The 24,425-nt window shown below is 35.1% G+C and overlaps 1 protein-coding gene across 1 annotated transcript in view; it reads right to left on the bottom strand.

Moving 5' to 3' along the window:
- The window catches only part of LOC131856157 (uncharacterized), a 29,038-nt gene extending 5,252 nt beyond the window's left edge, over positions 1 to 23,786 (bottom strand). Inside the window, exon 1 of the mRNA XM_059207580.1 lies at positions 22,930 to 23,786. The gene's annotated coding sequence lies outside the window, so the exon portion shown is untranslated. The remainder of the gene's footprint in view (positions 1 to 22,929) is intronic.
- Positions 23,787 to 24,425: the final 639 nt, after the last annotated feature.

Below are 24,425 nucleotides of genomic sequence, written 5' to 3'. Positions count from 1 at the left end.
ATTTTTTTTATATAAAGGATAAAATTCCAATTTTTAAAATATTGGTTTGTCACACCAATATATAGTGCATGGATAATTTTTCATGATTCTTTGTTCTAATTAAGTAAACTGGGAAAGGGCCCAAATGACTACATAGCAACACACTGGTGAAAAATAGGGGTCTCATGAGTTGTGAGACAACCTAAAACACAGCCCCAAGGAGACAAAAATAGATTGTCTTACTACTTTGGGGTTTTTACAACCCGCCACTCCTAACTGAGTACATTTAGTGCTCTTGAAATGAGAGTCTTTTAGATTTAGCAAACTCCTTATCTAGAGTAACATCAAGGGAAACAACATTATATAATTTACCTTTACCAAACAGTTCCAAAGAACCAACAACAATCTCAATTGATCTCTTCCTCTTAGCATGTTTCCTATCAAGCTCCTACTATATAACTTGCATCAAGGCCTTTGTCTTTTTCACACTAGCTCCTTTCTAAAGGCCACAATATTTTTCCAAATTTTCCTTTATTGCATCATTCTTAGCCTAAATAGCAAAGATATACCTTACCATATTCATCCTTTCCTCCTCTCAGGCTACCTTCACTTTTTGCATATTCACCTCCTCTTCTAGGCAATCCCATTTGTTTTAAGTCTCACTGCAATTTTTTAACCTCTTCCCACACCCTCTTATCTTTATATTTAGAGGACCAATCCATAGCCCTCACATCCACCCTAGCTAGAGCCTCCAACATATTAATTTTTCTTTTCGCAGTGTAAAGCTAAGCCAAATGCCTTCTAGTAATTTTGTTCTATTTATTGTAGGCAATGCACAACTCATTTAATTTATCAGAAGTTTCTTCCAAATCAAACTCTCCATGAGAAAAAATAGGGGAATGTGGAGGGCAGACTTGAATAGATGAAGATGGATTAGGAGAATACCCAATTACATTAGGTTGCGAATATTTAGGGGCCCATTCAAAGTAAGTAGATTGGGAGGAAGAAGAGTCATTCGATAAGACTTCCTGATCCATAGTAATCATAACATTATTTCCCTTCTCCTTCTATGTCTGAGCAATGGTTTCAAGATATTTCATTTTGGTTGTGCATTGAATATTGACATGGAGGGGTAGACCTATAGCGGGAGTGATCAAAGCCAGGTTGGAGGAACCCTGATATTTGGGCTTAGGAGAATTAGTTAATTCCACAATCAGAGAAGGGTTCTAGATTGGAGACTACAAGTAAGGGCAAGGCTCAACTAAAACTTATACAATCTAAGGATCAACCCATGAAGGGGTAGCACATTCTTGGATTGGGCCATCACAATTGACTAAGAAAGAAAATAAAAAATCTAGAAAGGTAAAATCATCTTAACTCTATGCGTAAAATGGTTGAGCATAGGAAAAAATTGAGAATGAAACCTTATATCTTTGTTGTCAAGTGTCACATACTTCATTTGAGTCACAACCACATACTTCCACTCCCCCTAGAGGTCTTCCCTATTAAATTCAAATTGGATCTGAGGTATTTTATCATCTCTCACCAAAAATTTCTTGAAATCCTCTTTATAGATTCATTCGTGCTTCTTACAAAACATAGCCCCTTTAACCAAGAGGCTAGTGGTAGCCACAATGCGCTCCATCGATATAGTGAAATCCATTCCCCAATACTAGCCCTAACCTCAACCCAAGAGTGCATGAACTAATCAGAAAGGGAGGGGTCATGACTAGTCATAGCCTTAATGTAGGATGAAAATTTACACCTTTGAAAAATCAACCAAAGAACCTCATCCTTTCTAAGTTTGTCATGCATTTATTGTGCTTCACCTAAATTAAGTCACCTCATTTGGTAGGCTAGCGCACAGTAGAACCAAAAATCTTGAAAGCAACCAAATTAGAAAATTTCAAGACAAAAAACAAAAGAGGATGCCCACATAGAGACATGATGACAAGAGATGATAGAAAGGACCATTATTATAATGGAAACTCATAAATCTTTAAGCCACATTAAATCTTAAATTATACAGGACCACGACACAAGCATCCCCTATGATTTTATGCATAGAAGTCCATGCTTCCAAATAGTTGGTGGAGGGACCTAGGTTAGCCAACTTGCCAACTGATTTTTTTCTTTCCCTAAGACTGTAGGAAAATGTGATCTATCCTAGAGTAAAGAGAATGTGGCAAAAATCAATGATTGTATCCTTGAAAGGCCACCCAGGGGATGTGTCATCATAGAGCTTAATGATGAAATTCTTTGAATCGTCTTCAATGTTGAGATTGTTAAAACCCTTCTCCTTGGCCAAAGATATGCCATGAAAAACAACCGCCACCTCAGCACAATTAGAAGGTTGGACCCCTAGATTGACCTAGGCAATCTTTCATTATTTTTTGTTGTATATTATTTTTTAAAAATTAATTTTTGAAGTCAGAGAAATTATAATTTGGATATAGGTGTACATCATATCACATTGATTTCCAAGAATGTATTTAAATTAACTTCTCCTTTTTTTGTTGAAATAAGGATGTATCATACATATCCAATTGCATCCTCTAAAGAATATAGTAGCTAATCACAAAGTCTTTCCTTAGAGAATAATTTATAGGGTTCCTTAGATTGATTTATGTTTTTGCATTGAAGGTTTAGAAAGATTGAAAAAAGAATAGTTTTTCTTACACATACTTGCATTTTGACCATAGCAAATTGTTGGTAAATAGATTTGTCCTTCTTAAATACCTTTCAAAAATGACTACCGAATGCCCAAATTAAAAGACAAAAACTAGAACCAATAGTTGAGTCACTTGCAGTGGTGAGTGCAAGTGCTCTCTGAATTTTGATATGAAGGTACAACTCCCTCCGTTGGATAAAAATGTATATTTTCTGAATACTCTTTTAACCGGAAAGCAATAAAGGCAACTAACATCTGCTCATAGCCATGACACAGATGCGAATAGCAGATTTATAATGAAGTGAATGAAGATAAGTAAAACACAATTTAATTATCCACACCCAGGAAAATACCCTTTCCAATAAATAAAAATGCTCTGGACTCTGATCGAGTCTCTCTCATGCCTCAAAGGACAAGGGGGATCAAAATACCCAGACAAAGAGTTAACAACAAATTTCTTTCCAAATACAAATTATTTCTGAAATCAAAGTTTCAGAATCAAATACATATACATAGTTTGATGTAACAGAAAAGGCAATGAAAGGAAATTACAAGAGAGACAAAGCTCATTGTAATAAAAAGAAAATATTGACAAATCCACAGATCAACAAAATCTTCTTCATTCTATCAATGTCCAAAAATCTGAGCTCACAGACTCAACACTTATGAAAAACAAAACTGTGCAGTCCAGAAAACAATGCTGCCCCTTCTTCTTTTACAACAGAAAGAGAAAGAAAATAAAATAAGAACCCCTTTCTCCTTTCTTTCATTACATATATATAGCTAAGAATTTCAGTTATCAATAACTGATTCTTGAAAAGATTATTAATTAATCTTTCCCTTTATCTTCTATCTTCTTCCGACAACTCTTTTTAATTTTTCTTCAAATATTTTATCCTCCATTCCTTTCTGAAAAATATTTGAAGAGAATTTAATTTAAACACGTCTAATTATGTGTTGACAGGTGGTCATTTATTTTATATCTCCATTTCAAACATGAGTTTCTCGTAATAATATTTTTCTCAGAAATTTGTATAGACCCATACTCAGAGATCAATAACTTTTGAATGCAATAATATTTGTCCAATCTCTCTAGTGAGGATTTAGAAAACTAGGATTTCTAAAACGTATCAAAAGTTGAGTCTGATCCAATGGTGCAATTAAAAGTTATGCCCCCCGCACCGAGACTGATTTTTCTGTCTCAGAAAATCTGTGGTTACAGATTGCATTAAAAACTATAAACAATATACATGTCAAAACTTGCACATGGATCACGACTTTGAGCTGCCATTTGAAGGAATGAGCTCTATTTTATGACAAAGCTCTCTTTATAATAGAGGAGGATTGTAACTCTTTAGATTTTTTGTAATACCGTGAGCTGTTGAAACAATTCTTTAAAAATATTATCAACTGCTATCCTTTGTTATCAACATATGAATTAATAATTAAATCCATCTTTCAAAAAGTCGAATCTTCCTTTGTAACATGAAGGTTGGACTCTGTATGTGTTAGTGTGGCTATCTCAAAAATCATCCAAACACTTTTACTCTCAGCTCGATGATCATCTTAAAAAATATCCACACTCTAAACCTGCGAACTTTGAACCTTGAGCCTTGAACCTGCGAGGTTCAATAGTTCAAGTTCAATGACTAAAAATTACACAGCCCGAAATTTGAACCTTGAACCTTTTGAACCTACAGGCTTGAACCAAAAAGGTTCAATAGTTCAAGTTCAAAGAACAAAAATTACAAAGCCCGCTCTAGTTGAATTCAAACTTTGAACTTCAAAAAGGTTCAAGGTTCAAGTTCAATGACAATTGTTCTTTTTGGCTACCATAGAAAAACCTGCATAAATTTTTACTGGGAGCTTCGTTTCTTATGAAATTTTAAGTGTAGAATAAATAAGATGAGTAGAGAATAACCCAAAAAACAATTTTGCATATAACACATAAAAAATTGAGATTTAATTGTTTGGGCATATGGGTAACCCAAAAATTAAACAATTAAAATATCCCAGCCGATATGGAGTTTGGCCATAAAAACTGGTCATTTTGGAGAAGAGGATGTTAAAATTGTCTCTACAAAAGGATTTTATGTCATCTTTCACAGAATTTAAAAAACAATGACTTCTTTGTGACTAGTAAGTAGGGGATGTCCAAGAGGGTGCTTGAAAGTTTGAACAAAGGTGACCAACACTTTCAACATTAAATCATTAGCAATAGTTGGTTTTTAGCTGATTATGATGCTTTAGGCACGAGCAAAAATATAGGGGTAACACAAATAGATTTGATATTCTTGCTACTATTGATATCTTTTCATTATTAGAAAAAGATGACATTGAAATAAGTATCATGCATTTACTAGCTTCTACTATTTATTACAAATTTTGACAAAAAATGACTCACATTATCTCATGAGAAAATGCTTATTAAGGAAACATGGAAATATGAATTAGCCATGCTATTTATAGAGCTATACAAGTTCACACTCATTGAAACTCGCAAATAGTTAAAAAATAAGTAAGACTTCACATGACTGAGTGTGAGGATTGGAGTCATTGAGTTGCTTAAACTACAACTTAGAGCTATCAAGACCCCTTTCCATAGCTCATGGTAGTTTTCTTTCACAACTTATGCATTCCATTTATGTGCCAATGTTTTCTTCTATCTTTTCTCAACAATTTATTATTTTTCCCAAGAATGAGAAAGCTCCATCCTTATATGGTTGGACTCCAAATTTCATTTGATTTCAAGAGATCAAGAAACGGTTGAGAAAAATGTAGCAGTAACAATTTGAATTTTATTTCATTTCAATTCAAGAAAATATCCATGGATTGATAATTAGAATCCCCATTGCATATGATTCTCATACTTCCAATTCATAATGAGGCAGTTGTGAACAAGGTGTTGAAGACGATAGTTCCTACATTGTTGGAGCTAAACATACCCAAGAACTTGAATGGATCTGCAAAGGTCACTGCCATGGAAGGTTTCAATTGGTAGGTTCACATTCACATATATTGTTTTTGATCGGATTAGTATTCTTCCCCTAACCGAGGGATGCGAATATCTCATTGTAATCTATAGTAACAATATGCTATGGATTTGGTAGCTGTTATGTTGTGGTTTCTTTTCTCTTTCATTGGTTTTGAGCTCTCTTTTGGCTTAACCTTATGTTCTCTATGTAACTATTTGTAAACTTTATTATTCTAAATATCAATATATGGGGTTCACCTCTTTGCAAAAAAAAAAGTATTTACTCCTAATGAACCGATATTGGTTTTATCATATTAGTCATATTAAATTCACAAAGATATTATTATTAATTTATTATGGATGAATTGTTGATTAAAATCTTATATGTACATATATATATATATATATATATATATATATGAATTTTATCATGTAAATATGTATATTCATCTATTTATTATCATCATGTAAACACATGTATATATGTATGTACCATATGTATCATTCATACATATAGATGTGTATATACATATTATAAATAAATAATTATAAGCATGATTTAGAATAAAATGAACCAAGATCTTGTTTTAAGATAAGTCATAGTTTTATGTTAGAAACATAAATTTATGTAAGAAGTTATTGGCAAGATGGTGACAACATTAACAAGACATACTAGTCACCACAAGGTTTTGACAACTCAAAGATAATAATATTGAGTATAAGTTTGAGTATGAGTTTTCCTGCATCCATTTAGATACAAAAAAGTAGTAAGCCATAAATTTGATAATATCTAGTATTCAATCATATCAAAATATCAATTTACATATCTAATCAAATCAAAATTCATTCTTTCAATGTAACTCACCCGTTTGATGCATTCACACAATTTCAAGTATAAACACCACATCATTATTATACAACAAAACAAAATAATTTTTTTCATGAGAATGAGGGATATAACACACATAAGCTTATGAAAATGTTAGAAACCTCAACAATCATGCATCTATGAGACCAAACCCCTCGACTCTCTATTCTGTCAAACAACTTTACAAATTTGTTCTCTGTACATTGCCCACACTTTCCTTTATCATTGAGAGTCTCATCTAATCCTCTGCAATCACTGCATACATGTTGAATTTATTGTATCATGACAAGACCAAGATGCTTTATTGATATCCTCATTCCAGATCCTTGACAAACATTGGATCAGATGCTTGTCACCCCCTCAAAATGGATTGTTATAGTGTCTAAGTCTCAGGCCTCTGAAAATTCCTTGTCTAGTTGAGTTCCCATTCAAACAGTGAGCATTAACTTGCCCTTGAACTTCTCCCCTTTTTGGTCTTCTAGCCTATGCTAGTATGACATCAAGGGTTGTTTGAGGGCACTTCAAACAAAATAAAGACAACTTGCCATGAAAAATTATCCTTCACAATATCCTTGTCTTTCATAGTGGCATTCATAAAGGAGCTTTGTATGAGCTCCTTGGAGAAGCTAAACAACTGCTTCCATTATGGGTTTGTCTTAAAAAGACCTTTATGACTTTAGGCTTCCCACCACCTTGCATTATTGTAAACATAGCAAGTGATATGTTAACTCTTTCTTGAACATCCTCTTGGGAGCTTCATATAAGGCTCAATAAAATAGGATTCTCATAAATAAGCTATAATTCATCTAATCCATGCTTATTACTCTTTACTATCCTCAACAATGCATAATAAAGTACCCATTCCAACCACTCTTTCAACTCACCTAACTACCTAGCATTCTTTAAACTTAAGAGTTCCATCAAAATTATATGTACTTCCCTATAAGCCTCAGTCTATGCATCAAACCTTGTTGTTGCAATCACATCTACCTCATCAATTATAGCAAGTGCGTTTTATTTTGCTAGATGGAAGACATTGTGAACCATCCTTGGTCCCTCTCTAAGGTACCTTTTCTTGTAAATATTATGGTGTATTAGGGGCAATTTTATTGCATCACAGATCTCATACTTTTATATATTGCATCCATCAATGTTAAAATAAGTCACATCTATATCACAACATTCACATTCACACTCCCAGTTTGCTGAATAGTGACCGAACTTGGTGAGGCAACCTCATACACATATGCCCTATTCTCTACATCATACTTATCACTCAAAATCAAATAACCATCTATCATTTTCAAGGCATCAACAACAACATTCTCTTCCAAATCATTTTCTAGATCACTTTCAAATCTTTCCTCATCTTCTAAAATAGATATTGAGGATCAATCCGCATCTCCTTCAATCTTGGCATGCACAACACCTTTCATTTATGGCATCTGGTCCATGTCATCTTCAAATTCCAAAACATTAATAAATTCCTCAATAACTAAATCAATAACATTATCTAATTGATATAAGAACCTTTTTCGAGTAGCCAAAATCTCACACATTAATTGAGATTGTGTAGGCAATGGAAGAACCAACATGAGATGGACAACTCTCACTTCAACATGACCCTCTACTACAGACAAGGTTCCTAATTTGCAGCCCTGAGCAATTACCAAGGCCCCTTTCATTACTTTCCACCTATTGCATTCAAAAATGATTTCACATCCTTGACAACCCAATTGACAAGCACAAATTAAATTTTATTTCAGATGGGGAACATATCTAACATACTGCAACACCAACTACTTCCAATTTTTTTATTTTAATGAATATCCCCTTTTCCGACAATATCTCAAGATCTATTGTTACCAATAAAAACTATACTGAAGCTACCACTTTGTAGATTTAAGAAAAATTCCTTGGATGGAGTGACATGAAACAATGCTCCCAAATGAAGTACACAAACATAAGTTGCACTTTCTTCTTCAGTTAAGATAAGAACACTTGCATGTTCTTTGTATGTTACATTGGCATCCTCTTCTTTTGGTTGATTTATAATTTTATTATAAGACCAACAATTCCTTTTGATGTGGCCTTGCTTGCCACAATACCAACAACCACCATCTCTATCTTTGGATTTTGACCTTCCTCATGATTTCTCATGATCTCTCAGACTCTTCCCTCTTTCTTTTGATCTTCCTTTGTTATCTATAATCAAAGCAAATGTTACCTAATGTTAGAGTCTCACTCAAGCTCTCCCTTTGTATTTCATCATTTAGAATTACACCAACAACATCATCAAAGTTCAATGTGGTTGAACCAAAAATAGAGTTACTAACTACCATAACCAAGCTTTCCCATCTTTTTGGCAAATAAGACAAAATTAATAGAGCCTGAACTTCTTCATCAAAACTTATTTTTACAAAAGCTAACTAATTGATAACTATATAAAAATTATTTAAATGTTCTACTACACAACTACCTTCAATCATTTTCATGTCAAACAACTGCTTTATCAGAAATACCTTATTTGACATTGATGGCTTCTCATACAACTTATCCAAAATACTCATCAAATCAATGGTTGTCATTTCTTTAGATATGTTAAGTGCTACAGATGGAGATAACCACAACTAAGTCACTCCCAATACTTTTCTGTCCATAATATCCAAATCTTTATCCAACATAGTTGCTAGATTCTTTGCTTTACCATGTAATGGTCGCCACAAATCTTTTTGGAATAAATAATCCTCCATCTGCATTTTTGACAATGGATAATTGTGGTCATTGAACCTTTTGACCTTTCCTTATTGATTTGGCATTTCTCCTACTCAAACTCAAATCTCTCTACTAAACACAGTTAACATTCTAATACCAATTGTTAAACAATCAAGAGTTGATTAACGAGAATAAAGAATAGAAAAAGAGATTCAAAAAATAAACAAAAAAAAGACACCACATGAATTTATCGTATTTCACCATAAAGGCTACAACCATTCACAAGAAAGGCAATAGCAGGCTCTTTATAGATAATCATAATAACATAATCCAGAATGTGAAGAGTCAAAAGTTTATTGGAGGGAAAACATGGCTATTGGGTTTCACATTTAACAAAAAGGAGCACATCAAATTGTCTTAGACATAATCATGTACAAATTTAGATTGAATATTTTAGATAATATTCATCATCAACATCATGGTATTGTTCTTGCAACTTAAGAGATCGTAATGGCAATTTTGTTTCGGCTATGGCACTCTCCTTGGGCTCACAATCCAATCACATAGGCGAAGCCATAGGAACTTTTCAGGCAATCGATCTTGCAAATAAAATGAACTTCAAAAGTATCTAGATTGAAGGTGATTCAAAAAACATTATTTAGTGCCTTCTTGGAAAATCCCCCCTTAATGGACTTTAAAATGTTGGATAGAAGAAGCTAAATCTATCTTATCCAACTTTGATAAGGTCTGAATTTCCCATTCCTTTAGGGAATCTAATAAGGTGGTCGACTACTTCTCCAATGAAGGGGTTAAGCATATGGGTCGACGGATGCAGCAGGCTTATAATGATTTGGGAGCTGACGTCAGAGCCTTAATTGATTATGATATCATTCATGGGAAAGTTCTCGCTATCATTCGATATGATGGCAGTGCCTTAATTATTTCTACGAGTGGTGAGGGCTGGCACATTTTGTGGGATCTTTGGTTTCCCTATTGGCCCTTTGTTCAGGTTATTTTCTCTGTGATCAACAAAAGAATTGTCTGTGAGAAAATAGGATAAGAAGGAAGAGGGTTGATCCGAACAACTGTGAGAAGCACAAGAAAAATACGAATGTCTAGAGGCATATCAAGAGGGGGATGCTGAGTCCTTTTTTCGAGAAGCTCCATGGTGCTAACCCTAAAATTATAGTATTTCACCATAAACTGGAAGGATGATGGGATTTTTCTCTCTAGGAGGAAGGTAAAGATTGATGAGAATCTCATTGGGGAAATTACTAGGCTCTCCACAGAGTGGATGAAGTTCTTTTGAGACAGAAAGTTCTCGGATGAAGCGGTCATCAAATTTCCCAAAACTGATGAGAAAAGGGAGGTACTGGTCAAAATCTCTAACAGTTATTTTGATGTTGGGAAGGTTAAGACGCTTTGGAGGGAGGTGCTCAGAGTTATCATGGAATACATCATGGTGGATGGCAGATTTACCAGAGTCTACGGCTACCACTTTGCCCTCCTTAATACTTTTCAACACAAGGTAAGGATTTCATTTCCTTACTGCATGTTTTTGTCTCTAAAACATAGCATTAAGAAATGCCAAACAAGCCCTAGGAAATATCCTATCCTACATGTTGGCCTTATTCAGTTAATCCATGAGAATTTTGTTAATATGCTGGCCCCATCTAACCCCATTTTGCATTTGGCCTCGGAAGGTTATAATACTGATGTTAACATGTCTAAGAACGAGGGCGAATGGGACATTGATTGGGAAGAGAAAGAGACTCCCCCCCCTAAGACTGGGTCGAAGAAAACCTTACAGAGCAAGCCCTCAAATAAAAAAGTCTCCTCTATGAAAACCCTCATTGGCACTTCTTAAAAAGCTAAAAACAAGGAGAAAGCCTTCCCCAAGAAAAAGTTGGTTTCCTATTCTAAGGATTCCCGGGAGGATTCTTCCACTGCCCCAAATTCCATTGATGGCTCCCATACGTCTTACCCTCTCACCGAAAGAGAAAATAGGCCCATATTCTATGGAGATCTCAGACCTAAAGACTGCTACTTCAAGCCTGATAGGGAATTTCCTGACGATATTCTGGCAATAGCAAGAAACGAGGTGGTTAACTACTTCAAGATTATTAAGTGGGTTTTTCATGAAATTAAGGACCTCAGCATAAAGAACAAGGATGTTGCTAGTAGGATGGATGAAATGGAAGCTAATGGGGTGCCTCAAAAGGCTACTGGGGTTTTATGGACCGAAGAAGAAAAGATGTTGATGGCCAAGTGCCTTCAAAGAACGGTTGAGCTCATGGATAAGATGAAGAAGGAAAACGAGAAAAAGATAAAACATCTGAAAGAGGAAATTGGCAAAATCTGGGTAACAATGAATTCCATCATGAAGCAAAGCCACATAATTGTGAAGAATTCTGCTACTACAATGAATACCTTGGTGGATAAGTTGGAAAATACTTAGCAGGAGACCCCGTTTGTGGACTTGGAAGCTGACAAAGACAAAAACTAGAAAGAGGATTCTGGCCCCTCGAAGAGGAATTAAGCCAACTTGAAAAGAAAAGCAAATTCTGTGCCTCAGGAGATCCACGAGTTGAAGAAGGTGGCTCAGGAGATGAACAACCTTGAAGTGGAGATTGCTAATACCTTAAAGTCCTTAGTTTTATTTGTTTGGTGTTGGACTTTTGCTGACTTTTGGCTTGTTGTTGCTGTCCTTTTGTGTCTGTTCTGTAGCTTTCCTGTCTTAGTGATCTTTATTTGAATATTTCATCTTTCTTGTAAACTCTGTGGTTTCGGGTCCTTGTAAAACTTGTTTTTTCCTTAATCAAAAACTTCAAATTTTGTTTTTTGAATTTTTTTTCATTTGATAAAATTAGTATATATATCATAAAAACCTGAACAATGCATCTGTTACATAATGGACATGACCCTCTGCTAATACACATCTCGTGAGTGCACAATCTAAACTTTTAACTTTTTCTTGCAATTCGGGCTGTTAAATATTTAGCTCTTGTGAGACACTAAACGACTTGAAAGATAATTGAAAGAAATCCATAACTTTTCCTTCCTTATTGATGAGCAAATTTTCATAAACTCTTATATCAAATGAGGGTATATCAGGTCTTACGAACATTTTCTGTTGGATTAGAGGCAAAGATGAACATAAAAGTAAAACAAAGATGAGATAAATAGGGGAAAGCAAACGTAATCTGCTATTTCATATAGAGATAAAGAACCCAAATTAAACATAGTTGCTGCTCATTCATTCACACAAAAAAAATACAATAGAGCTTGAGCTTTTAATATGTTTATCAGAAATAAAAACACAGACCCCTGTTTTCTATTCGTAGTCTTCTATATTCTATACAGCTTCTCATTCTATTCTCTTGCCCACACAAGACAATACATTTAGCTTCTTGCATAAGCTACGAAAGAGCCCAGACAAAGGTGGGAAACCCAAAAAAAAACATTAATTATAAATAAATGTTGATTTAACAGCCATCGAGAGAGACAAATTTTTCAAAGATATGCAATCAAAACATATTTAAAACTATCTTGGGTGGAGGTTAAAATGAAATCAATCTAAGTTGGCACGCATGAGCAAATGTAAGGAATTTATCATAGTTGGAGGAGAATACGAAAGCATTTAATTCAACAGTAGTTGGGATTATATTCTAACACTCCCCCTTAATCACAACCGCTGCCATCTATGATGCCCAATCGATCTCTTTGATAGACAAAAATTTCTTTCCCCAATGTCTTGGTGAAGATATCTGCACATTGATCTTGAGACCTACAAAATTCCAAAAGGATTTCTCCATTGTTGATTAGTTATCTAATGAAATGATATCTTGTGTCAATATGTTTGCTTCTCTTGTGAAATACTAGATTCTTTGACAATGCTATAGCTGAGTTGTTGTCACAATATATCTTTGTTGCCTCTTCTTGTTCTTGTTTGAGATCTTTCAAAACTCTTCTCATCCAAACTGCTTGACATGATGCACTTGTGGCTGCTACATACTCTGCTTCAGCAGATGAAAGAGTGACAATTGGTTGTTTCTTTGAGGCCCATGAAACTACACCTATTCCAAAGTGAAAGACATAACCGGAAGTGCTCTTTCTATCATCAATGCTTCCAACACAATCACTATCTGTGTACCCTATGAGTTTGAACTCATTTGAGCTTGAATATTGGATCCCATAATTCTTTATTCCACTCACATATCTTAAAATTCTTTTCCCATCTTTCCAATGTGAGTCTTTTGGAGACTCCATGAACCTTGAAATCAAACTACACCAACATTATGTCTGGCCCTGTGGCTATTAAGTACATAAGGTTGCCAACAAGGTTTTGTACAAAGTTGGATTTACATCTACTCCTTTGTCATCTTTGCTCAATTTCAAACCTATGACAATAGGTGTTGGGGTTGTTTTGTAATTCATTATATTAAACTTTTTTAAAATATCATTTGCATATTTTTTTGAGAGATGAATATATCATTTTGATTTTGATTCACCTCAATGCCAAGAAAGTACTTCATTAAACCCAAATCAGTAATCTCAAATTCTTTCTTCATATTTGAATTGAACATGTCAATTGATAGATCACCCATGAATACTAAGTCATCAACATATAAACAAACAATTATAATCTCACCTTGCTCATTCATTTTGGTATACAATGTAGGCTCACTATTGCATCTCTTGAAGCCATTTTGTAAAAGGTAAGAATCAATTCTACTATACCATGCCCTTGGAGCTTGTTTAAGTCCATAGAGTGCTTTTTTGAGCTTGTAAACCTTGTTTTCATGGCCTAAAATCTCATACCTAAGTGGCTGCTCCACATAGACGTCTTCTAAAATGCCATTTAAGAAAGCTGATTTCACATCCATTCGATATACTTCCCACTTGTTTTGAGTTGCTATGGCCAATATTGTTCTCACAGTGTCTAAATGAGCAACCGGTGCAAATATCTCATTGTATTCTATCCCGAGTTGTTGTGAATAACCTTTGGCTACAAGTCTTGCTTTATACTTTTGCACATCACCATTTGCATTCAATTTGGTTTTGTAAACCTACTTCACTCCAATCACCTCTTTTCCTTGTGGAAGATTCACCAACTCCCATGTTTGATTCTTTTCAATAGCATCTATTTCTTCATCCATTGCATACACCCATTTTTCTTCTTTAATTGCTTCTTCAAAATGAATTGGATCATCTACAAGTGAATATAAAGCAAAAGGAGAAGTTTGACCTACATTGTTTCCACCTTTATTTTGCTCATAAATCTCTCATAAAATTTTGATTTTTTGTCTTCTTAAGGTTGCCAATGTAGGATTTGACAAGTCACTTGATGTAGAACCCATGGAATGTGGACTTGTTGGCCCTGCACTAAAAATCCCTGTTGTAGATGGTATTCATTGTCGGGACTTGTTTGAGTGTTTGCTTGTATACGTGAGGCTGCCCTTACACTTGATGATTGTGTCACTTGACTACTTTGTTGAACTTGAATGGGTGTAGGAGTAGTCACATTTGGAAGGGTACCTGCTGATATAACATCTTCATTTTCTTCTTGTAGTAAATTGGCTACTATATTGATTGTTTTGTTCAAAGTTCCATCCCATGCTTCATCTTCTACAAATTGAACATCTCTACTGATTATAACCTTCTTACTCATTGGATTGTATAGCTTGTATGCCTTAGATTCATCACTATATCCCACAAATGTGCATTTTTCTCCTTTGCTGTCTAATTTTATTCTCAATTCATATGGTACATGTGTGTATGCAACGCATCCAAACACTCTCATGTGAGCAACACTGTGTTTTCTTCCACTCCAAGCTTCTTCTAGAATCACATTCTTGGCACTTCTTGTTGGACATCTATTCATTATATAGGTTGCATATGATATAGCTCCAGCCCAGTATTCATTTGGAAAATGTTTGGTTTTCAACATGCTTCTAGCCATTTCCATGATTGTCCTATTTTTCCTTTCAACTACCCCATTTTGTTGAGGTGTGTATCTAGTTGTGAATTGCTTGTTAATTCCATGTTCCTTGCAAAATCTTATAAGGTCATTTGAGATGTATTCACCACCTCTGTCCGTTCTCAGTGCTTTGATGTAATGACCACTTTGTTTTTCAACAAGAGCTTTGAATTGACAAAAATATTCAAACACCTCACTCTTATGCTTTAGAATGTAAACCCATGTTTTCCTTGAGTAATCATCAATAAATGTCAAAAATAGAATCTACCACCTATTGAAGGTGTTTGCATTGGCCCACACAAATCTGAATGGGTGATCTCCAAAGGTGCTTTAGCTCTCATTGACATACCTGCAGGAAATGATTCTCTATGTTGCTTTCGTAAGATGCATCTTTCACATACTCTTTATGGTTTCTCTATTAGAGGCAATCCCTTGACCATGTTTTCCTTATGAAGTAGATTTAGAGCTGCAAAATTTAAATGCCCAAATCTTAGATGCCAAAGACAATTTTCATCTTTAATTTCTGCTTGAAAGATCACTTCAGTGTATGATGTAGTTTTCTCTTCATCCTCTTGTGAGTTTGTTGAGGGGGGTCCTTGAGAAAATTCAACTTTCAAATCTGGTTTTATCCTTAAGGGAAACATCCTATTGCTACTTATTTGGACTTTTGCTATAATCTAATTGCTTGGATATTGCTCTAAAATTGTGCGCTCTTTGTTTTTGAAAAATATTCTATAACCCTTTTGGACAAGCTGCCCAATACTCATTAGATTATGCTTTAAACCAAGAACAAAATAAAAATCAGTTATATGTTTCTTCTCCCCCTTCTTAGTTGGAATGTTGATGTTCCCTTTTCCTTTGACTTCTACTTTATTGTCATTGCCCAATGCTACATCAGATTTTACACTCTCATCCAAACTAGAAAACATTTCTAAATTCCCAGTCATATGATTGTTGCAACCTGAGTCTAAAAACCATACATGTTTTTCATTTGCTTGTGCAAAACATTGCATGCCAGAAACATAGTGCTTTGTTCTAGTTTTTGGTTTTGATTTTCTTTTGTGAAATTGGCATTTTGTTGTCTAGAATCATATTGTTTCTTTCTACATCCATTCAAATAATGCCCATATTTTTTGCAATAGTGACATTGGACTTGAGATTTGTCAAACCTTTGGCTTTGAGGCTGATTTTGAGATGGATTTTGACTTGAATATTAGCTGCTACCTCTTCCACTTGAGCTTGATGGGCGGCATCTTCTACCTCCATGAGAATTTCTTCCTCTACCTCTGAAATTTGATCTACCTCTGCCTCTACCATGGTTGATTGTAACTTGTGACTTGAATGCATGCTCCAACGATGTGTTTGCTGACCTGCTCAGCCTATGTTCATGTGAAATAAGAGATGCATGGAGCTCATCAACTGAAAACTGCGAGAGATCTTTTGTCTCCTCTATGCTTACAACAATTGATTCAAATTTTGTGGGCAAACTCCTTTGGATCTTTTCAACCACTCTCCTATCTTCGAGTGTTTCACCATGTGATCTGATTTGATTTACCAGTCCAATACTTGAGTGAAGATTGAATCTACGGATCATGTATATTGTTTCAAAATCCCTTCTCAACATTTGGAGCTTAGCTGTCTTCACCTTTGTCATTCCTTGGTAGGCAGTTTGTAGAATATCCCATGCTTGTTTTGATTTTGTTGCACCTTGAATCCTTGGAAAAATGCCCTCGTGCAGTCTTTGAAAGATGAAGAAGAGAGCTTTTGAATCCTTCTTTCTGTTTTCCTTCAATAATTCTTTATCTGCTTGAGACAATGCATTATATGCTGCTGCATCTACTGGTTCTGAGTAGCCATTCTCAACAAACTCGAATAAATCTTGAGCACAAAACAATGTCTTCATTGTGATTGCCCAGGTGTCATAGTTCTTGCCATTAAATTGTGGAATCTGTAGGTTTGTCAAGCTTGTGCTTGCGCTTGCCATTGTTGGCTGTGTATATCTTTACTCCGAAAAAACAAACTTTGTTGAAGCTCTTTGTTAATGAAGCCCTTTGCACTAATAACCTTCAGTTCTGCTTAAAACTTTCTTTGAGCAACCTTTGGCTCTGATACCACGTGCTGGATTAGAGGCAGAGATGAACATAAAAGTAAAACAGAGTCGAGATAAATAGGGGAAAGCAAATGTAATCTGCTATTTCATACAGAAATAAAGCACCCAAAATAAACAGAGTTGGTGTTCATTCATTCACACAAAAAACATACAGATTTAACAGAGCTTGAGCTCTTAATATGTTTATCAGAGATAAAAACACAGACCCAGCTTCTCATTCTATTCTTTTACCCACACAAAACAATACATTTAGCTTCTTGCATAAGCTACGAAAGAGCCCGGCCAAAGTTGGGAAAACCAAAAAAAACATTAGTTATAAATAAATGCTGATTTAACAGCCATCAAGAGAGAAGGATTTTTCAAAGATATGCAATCAAAACATATTTAAAACTGTCCTGAGTGGAGGTTAAAATTAAATGTAAGGAATTTATCACAGCTAGAGGAGAATACGGAAGCATTTAATTCTACAGTAGTTGGGATTACATTCTAACATTTTCATATGATACAAGGAACTGTTTGTAACTATTTATAAAAAATCACACAAAAATAATATCAAATCTTATAAGAAATAAGGAGAAAAAAATGTTTTAGATCGCCACTCAAAATTAACATTTGGATGAATACCGATAAGTTTTATAAACCGTGGATTTTAAACACCTTCTTAGTATGGAAGGTCACCTCCAATAGCCATCCCAACTAATTAGTAAAGAAGATATAATTAGAACAATTTCTTTAGAGAAAGGAGAAAAAATGGAGCATTGGGCATTGGGATAAACATTCACAAAATGGTAAAACATTCATTTGCAATCGGGTCATTAAGAATAAGGAAAGACTCTTCGATGGGACTAAATCTAGACCCGTCAAAGCTAAGGATTCCTCCAGTAGTAACTAATTTTGGTGTATCTACCAAATGTTCGTCATCTGCATTTGCTGAATCACTCAGTACACTCGGATAAGAACAATAATTTCCAGAATATGAATCTGCAATAGGAGTATTAAGGATTAGAGAAGCCTCTTCAATCGGACTCAACCTGGATCCATCAAAACTACAAATGGGTCTTTCAGATTTCTTCGGTGTAGAAACAGGTGTCATAGTCAATTTGTGCGGCAGAAGTCCATCAGGCAGCAAATTGAAGTCTACACTTCTTGGTCACTTATCTCAAAATTGAGAAGATTATTGTCATCTCTAACAGATGAATTAGAATTATTGTTGATCACCTTCATTGGCTTCTTCCTCATATTGGCAGAAACTGTTGCTGCAGCATTGCTTTTCAACTGAGAAGAATTTACAAATGGATTTTTAGAGGCCTTATCCTTAATGGATTTTGAATTCTTAGTTGAACAAGGGCGCCTAACTTTAGAAGCTTCAGGATTGACTTCTCCAGCCATTACTGCCCTTTTCTGTTTAGTAAGAGTTGGCAAACCTTGCAAGTTGGTGTCTCTAGTGGAAACCGAGTTATCTTCCCAAAACTTTTAACGTTTTTCTTCTTTGATATTGGGACTCTGTTCCTTTGGCCCTAACTGTGTTATCATATTTTCCATCATTCCCTTTGCTTTTTACAAACCCATCTTTCTTCAGCTTGAGCTTCCTCACTGGTTCCACTACATTAGAACATCTACAGCAAGACATCGTAGAGCCGAAATCCCCACTCTCCAAAGACTTAAGAGCCCAAAATTTCTTTATTTTCCCCCACAAATGGAATGGTGCTAGCTCTGTGCAATTCAATGAGACAGTGGATGACCTTGTATTATTTTCTCAGCTGCACAAATTTACAGTAAAATAGTTCTATGTTGTCTGCTTCCTTCAATAATAATCAAACGAACAAAGTTGTACGGTTGTCTATTAAAATATATATTCTGATATAATTATGGCGAATTTGCATCTCCCATGGCGCCAATCGTGGTTACCAAATATAATGAACTTCAAATAAATGCATTTTAAATGTTTTAGTTGGAACTCTGCGCATTTTGCCCGTTTGAAAAAAATTAGAACCATATTTAATTTCGACATAAAAAGCAAGCAGTCTTTTGCATAAAACTCGAACAGCGTAATATGGTGAGTATGGTGAAATTATGATAAAAATTTGCATTCAAAATCCAAAAAGTCTGCCAACTATGTACCGTTGGAGAAGAATCTGCAGTGCGTTTATTATAAAACCTTGTATTTTGACAGGATATCTCAAGCGAGTTGAGAATCAATTGTGATTGAACAAAGTAACTGTTGATAATTCTTGTGAATGATGTCTTTTGTAGCAGTTCATTGGATAAGAGTACTTATAGATAATATAGATCCAATAGCCATCATTTTATTGTCATGTTGACTCCCAATAGCCGTCATAGTGAAAACACCATTAATAAATTTGTTTTGTATCAATAGACGATCACTTTTTGTAATTTTTTGTTCATAATTAGTCCATTTGTGAACCACTATTGGGACATTTGTCAACAATTACTAGCGGATTTTAGTTGACGGTTACTAGAATATCTTTAGTTAGGTATTAGGCGACGCTTTGAAATGTGTACTTTTTGACCTTTGTGCGCATAACTGATTTCAATCGTGCATCGTTACTACCCAAAAGCCAGATCAATAGCTATAAGCAGTTAAGTCGCATAGAAACACAATGACTATAATTTACACAATGAGTAACTGACATATATTTAACTACTAGCTACCGCTTTCCCATAATGCATCCCAGATAAAAGAAATGTCGGTGTACTACACATTACACTGTGGGTCACATTCTTTTGTCTAGTCTTTTGCACCAACGAGTAAGTGAGAACAAGGTTCAATGTATCCCATACTACACTGGGTGTCTATCCTCATCAAAACAAGTCAATTATACCACTTCCACATAAATATATGCCCAAATTATACAAGGTTTGGCCAATTATTACCTACCCATTCTTCATTAGAAATTCTCTTCCTTGCAGTCCATTGGATGATTAAGCAATAAGGACATCCATCGTCGGCATGTTGCTAGTCCTAAGGCCCACATGCTTCTGGTGGAATATGTCCAAAACCCTAGATTTAAGGGGGGTATCCCTTGCCTCCATGAAACTAGCGATAACCATCTCCTAACTAGGGGGTACAAATGATAGTCTACCGACATAGTATGCTCCTTGACTATTGTCAATCTCGAGCAAATAAGCTTATCTTATACAGGCCATAGGATTTCCATCGGTGATCACCTCAGATGGAGAAGAGTAGCCTATGAAATGAGGTATACAACCTCTACCTATGCCCTCATAGGGCCCTTACTCCATCCATAGTCATAAAAGTCAACACCTGTACATGGCTTAGCACTATAGCTGGAAGAGAGGTTCCTAATTCAGAACAAATAAAATATAATTGACTAATCTAAGAGTATACACAAGTCTTATAGGTCCTATAATTAAATCATAAAACTACATAAGATCACTTGGATCCAGCATAATATTGCCTCTACTCAATAGATAAGCAAATAGACCATAAGGTGGTCTACCCTTACACTTTATCAGCTAATTATTTAGAAAAACACTATATATATTAAATATGAGTTATAAGGCTTTCTTAACTCCTTCATAATCCTCTAATGCCTATTCAACCGCATTTGAAGCCTACTAAAGAGGATAGGTCGACATGTTAGGAACAACCCCGAACTTGGAGTTATTCCCCCGCTAGGCCCTACCCCTACAAACTTGAGGTCACAAGAGCATCCTTCACCCAAGGACCACCTACATTCCCGCTTCCAAATGGGTCAAAGTCACGGGTAGTTCTCCTTAAGGTCTCTCAAGGACCTTTACATACGGTACCCATACCAAGATTCTGCTAATGTTTCATCTCAATCAACAACACTTAACATTAGCTAGGTAGCTATAACTAAATTCACAATTTATTAACCAATGTTATAACTGTTTCCTTAAGGATATTGTAGTTTCTAAGAAACTTGACCCATTAATACTACCCTTAATAAGCCTGACCATCATATGGTTCATCTTATCAATTATAGATATTGAAGCTATAATTCAACACAAGAATTACCTTGATGTATAAGAACCAATGTCCTTAATTAATTGGTGGGCATAACTCAAGTTAAATAGTATAGTTTATTTGTTATAAACTTGTACAACAATATTAACCATCCTCGCACTCCTTGGACTTAACTTTTGACCATCAAATGTTTGTAAGGGTTTCTTGACACCAATGCCACCATTAATATTATTATTTTCTCTCTTACATGATAATATTCACACTTGTCGTACAACTAATTGTGACATTATTTGCCAACAATAAGGCATTTGAAAATGTCCTATAACCAAAATTACCAATGTTTTTCCTCTTAATTCATTCTCATTAAAGAAAATGTTAGTTTACTTCCATTTAGTCATTCCATAGTTTAATATAACTATAGTTCTCTTCCCCCAGTCTCTTGTTAGTTTGAATATTAGGATTCTTATACATAGAAGGTCTATAGTTATCACGTAGCCATACAAAGCATTTATCCACTAGCAAAAGCAATTACTGACATCATCATCATGCAACATTAATATGGCTACAATATAGTTTTAGTTATAATAATGAACAGATTGTTAAGTACCCATAAGCATAGGTCTTGTTAATTAATAACACATAACCATAGTTGGGGAATCACAACTTGTTCATATTTTATGAACCCCTACTATAACACTCTCCTATTAGGCTATTGAGGATTTGACTTAAAGTCCTCCCATAATTATTCATAAACCAATTTGAATTTCCCAAAGATTTGTCTTATCAACTACCTATTAGGATTTCATTTACTATTTTTCAACTATGATTAGTGTTTAATGATACGTAGGGAAAGTCAACAGACTCAACACTAATCCTAAGTTAAGATAATCTATATAAGTGCTAGGCAACAATTTTGTTTCATACTTGAGTGAGAGACATATAACTTGAGGTTTCCCAACCCTAACATATGAATACCCTTGAGAAACCAAAGGTGGTCTTAATGGATGATGGCCATGCAAGAAAAATGATAAGAACATATATGACACATAATGAATTAGTTCAACGTCTTAGAATTGTCATTTGTAGGATCTCGATCTCCAAACTTCTTTAGATTCAATGGTCACAATTGTCAAACATCTTATAGTTAACTATGTACTGAATTGTCACTCAACTTTAATAACACTCCACCAACAATGAGCACTTATAAACACAATTTGTCCAAATCAAATTTCTACACATAATTCAAACATAATAGCATAGTTAATACAAAATAAATCCAAGTTAGTTATAGTATACTTCCTTTACTTCACATGATAATTCTTATATTTGTGTTCTTATCTTTTAGAGGTTAATAAACCATTCTATCATATTAAAACTTTACCGTGGTGTCCACAATCATTAAAGTACAAGATTTAGCATTTTCGATGAGTTTAGTAAAATGTGGTTATACAAACATTAAACAAAGTAACCTTCACAATATTTTTGCAACCAATCTAGTCAATGCTCCTAATATTGTATATTATGCTCGGTACTAACTATAGGATTATCTTTGTACTAGCCATTGTTTGTTTATTATCATTATTTAAAAGATTGAATATGCTAGAATGGGTTTGTAATATAATTTTGTAAATAACCTAAATGGAATAATAAATAAAACCATACCTATTCCCATGGGCCTTGCTGTCATCATGATACAAATTGTTGTGAACCCATTTGTAGTTTCCACAGAGAGCTTTCGTATGCTCCGAGGTCCTATAGTTTGCCTTGTAACACTTTGAGTCTAGCCTCTTTTCCTTGCTTGTGTCTCCATTTTGAAACCGTAAACATTAATCTCCTCCAATCTCATAATATTGCCTCAAAGATTGCCATGTCTTAGAGTTTGCAACGTTGCAAGATTCCAAAAGGCTTGGCTGAAGAGGCTTTCAAACAACATTCTCCACAACCTGTAACTGGTATCCTTCCGCATGTGCAGACATGAGAGCCCTGCAAAAGGGTATGGACATCCATCAAGCATAAAGGTAGGGAGTTTTTTTATCACATACTGCAGTTGGAAATGTACGCCAAAACGTAGAATCATTAACAAAACACATGAACAGTTGACAAAACGCCTCATGGAGATGTCATCTCCTAGAATACAATGATTGCAGGCTACGTGGTAAAACAGAATTATTGATGAGGCTTTAGAAACTTTCAAGCAAATGCAGTAGTCGAATTGTGTAAGACCAGACTCCAAAACCTTTGTCTGTGTCCTCCCCGCCTATGTAAAATTGGGAACTTTTGAAAAGGGTATGAACATATGCTTTTTGTGTAGGAGACAAATCACATCCACGACATGGGAGTTATATGCAAATTCGGAGAAATCGGCTTGGCAAATGAAGGCAGTAGGGTATTTCCAGATTTAAGACATTCATACAATGACACGATGTAGATTTGATAAGGATGCTTTAGAAACTTTCAAGCAAATGCAATCGGCTGGTGTAAAAGCCGAGATCGACAACCTTTTATCAGCGTCCTACCTGCCAGTGGTGTGGTGAAATGGGAGCCTCAGAATAGGGTACGCACATGATGCCCTGATAGCCCTCACTAACTTGCTCGAAAAACTAGCAATGATGACAAAAGTTGTGGTGCCCCTGTCCACACCATGCTTCCCTTTCCTCTCCATGAGTTGAGACCATATCGTGCCCATGCCTAATAAGTGCCTCCTACCATCGCATCATTTCAATTTTTTATTTTATCACTTTTCACACTTGCACTGTTCATCAAGGAGTCGCTAACAAGGATGTGACACCCTAGTGCAACCTTAATGCTAATCGTAGCCTTGATACCAAAGTTTATTTTATAACTTTAGCATTAACCCTAACCCTAACCTAACAATGTAAGGCATTGATTATAACAATTTTAAAAAATGTATTGCTAACCACAACCCTAATTGAACCCTAACTTTAACCTTAACTCTAAATGAACCATCACATCAACCCCGAGCCTAAACTTGACCCTGACCTAAGCTTTCTCCTAGAATCTTAACCCTAGCCCTAAGCTTTCTCCTAGAATCTTAACCCTAGCCCTAATAAACTATTACCCTAACCCTAATTAAACCCCAACCCCAACTACAACCTTGACCTTGACCTCAAGATTTATCCTAGAACCCTAACACTAAC

Source organism: Cryptomeria japonica, chromosome 6 (genome assembly GCF_030272615.1).
Source record: "Cryptomeria japonica chromosome 6, Sugi_1.0, whole genome shotgun sequence".
Taxonomy (NCBI): Eukaryota; Viridiplantae; Streptophyta; class Pinopsida; order Cupressales; family Cupressaceae; genus Cryptomeria; species Cryptomeria japonica.
Note: the sequence above shows the minus strand (reverse complement) of the source record. Positions and strands in the feature narration are given on the sequence as shown.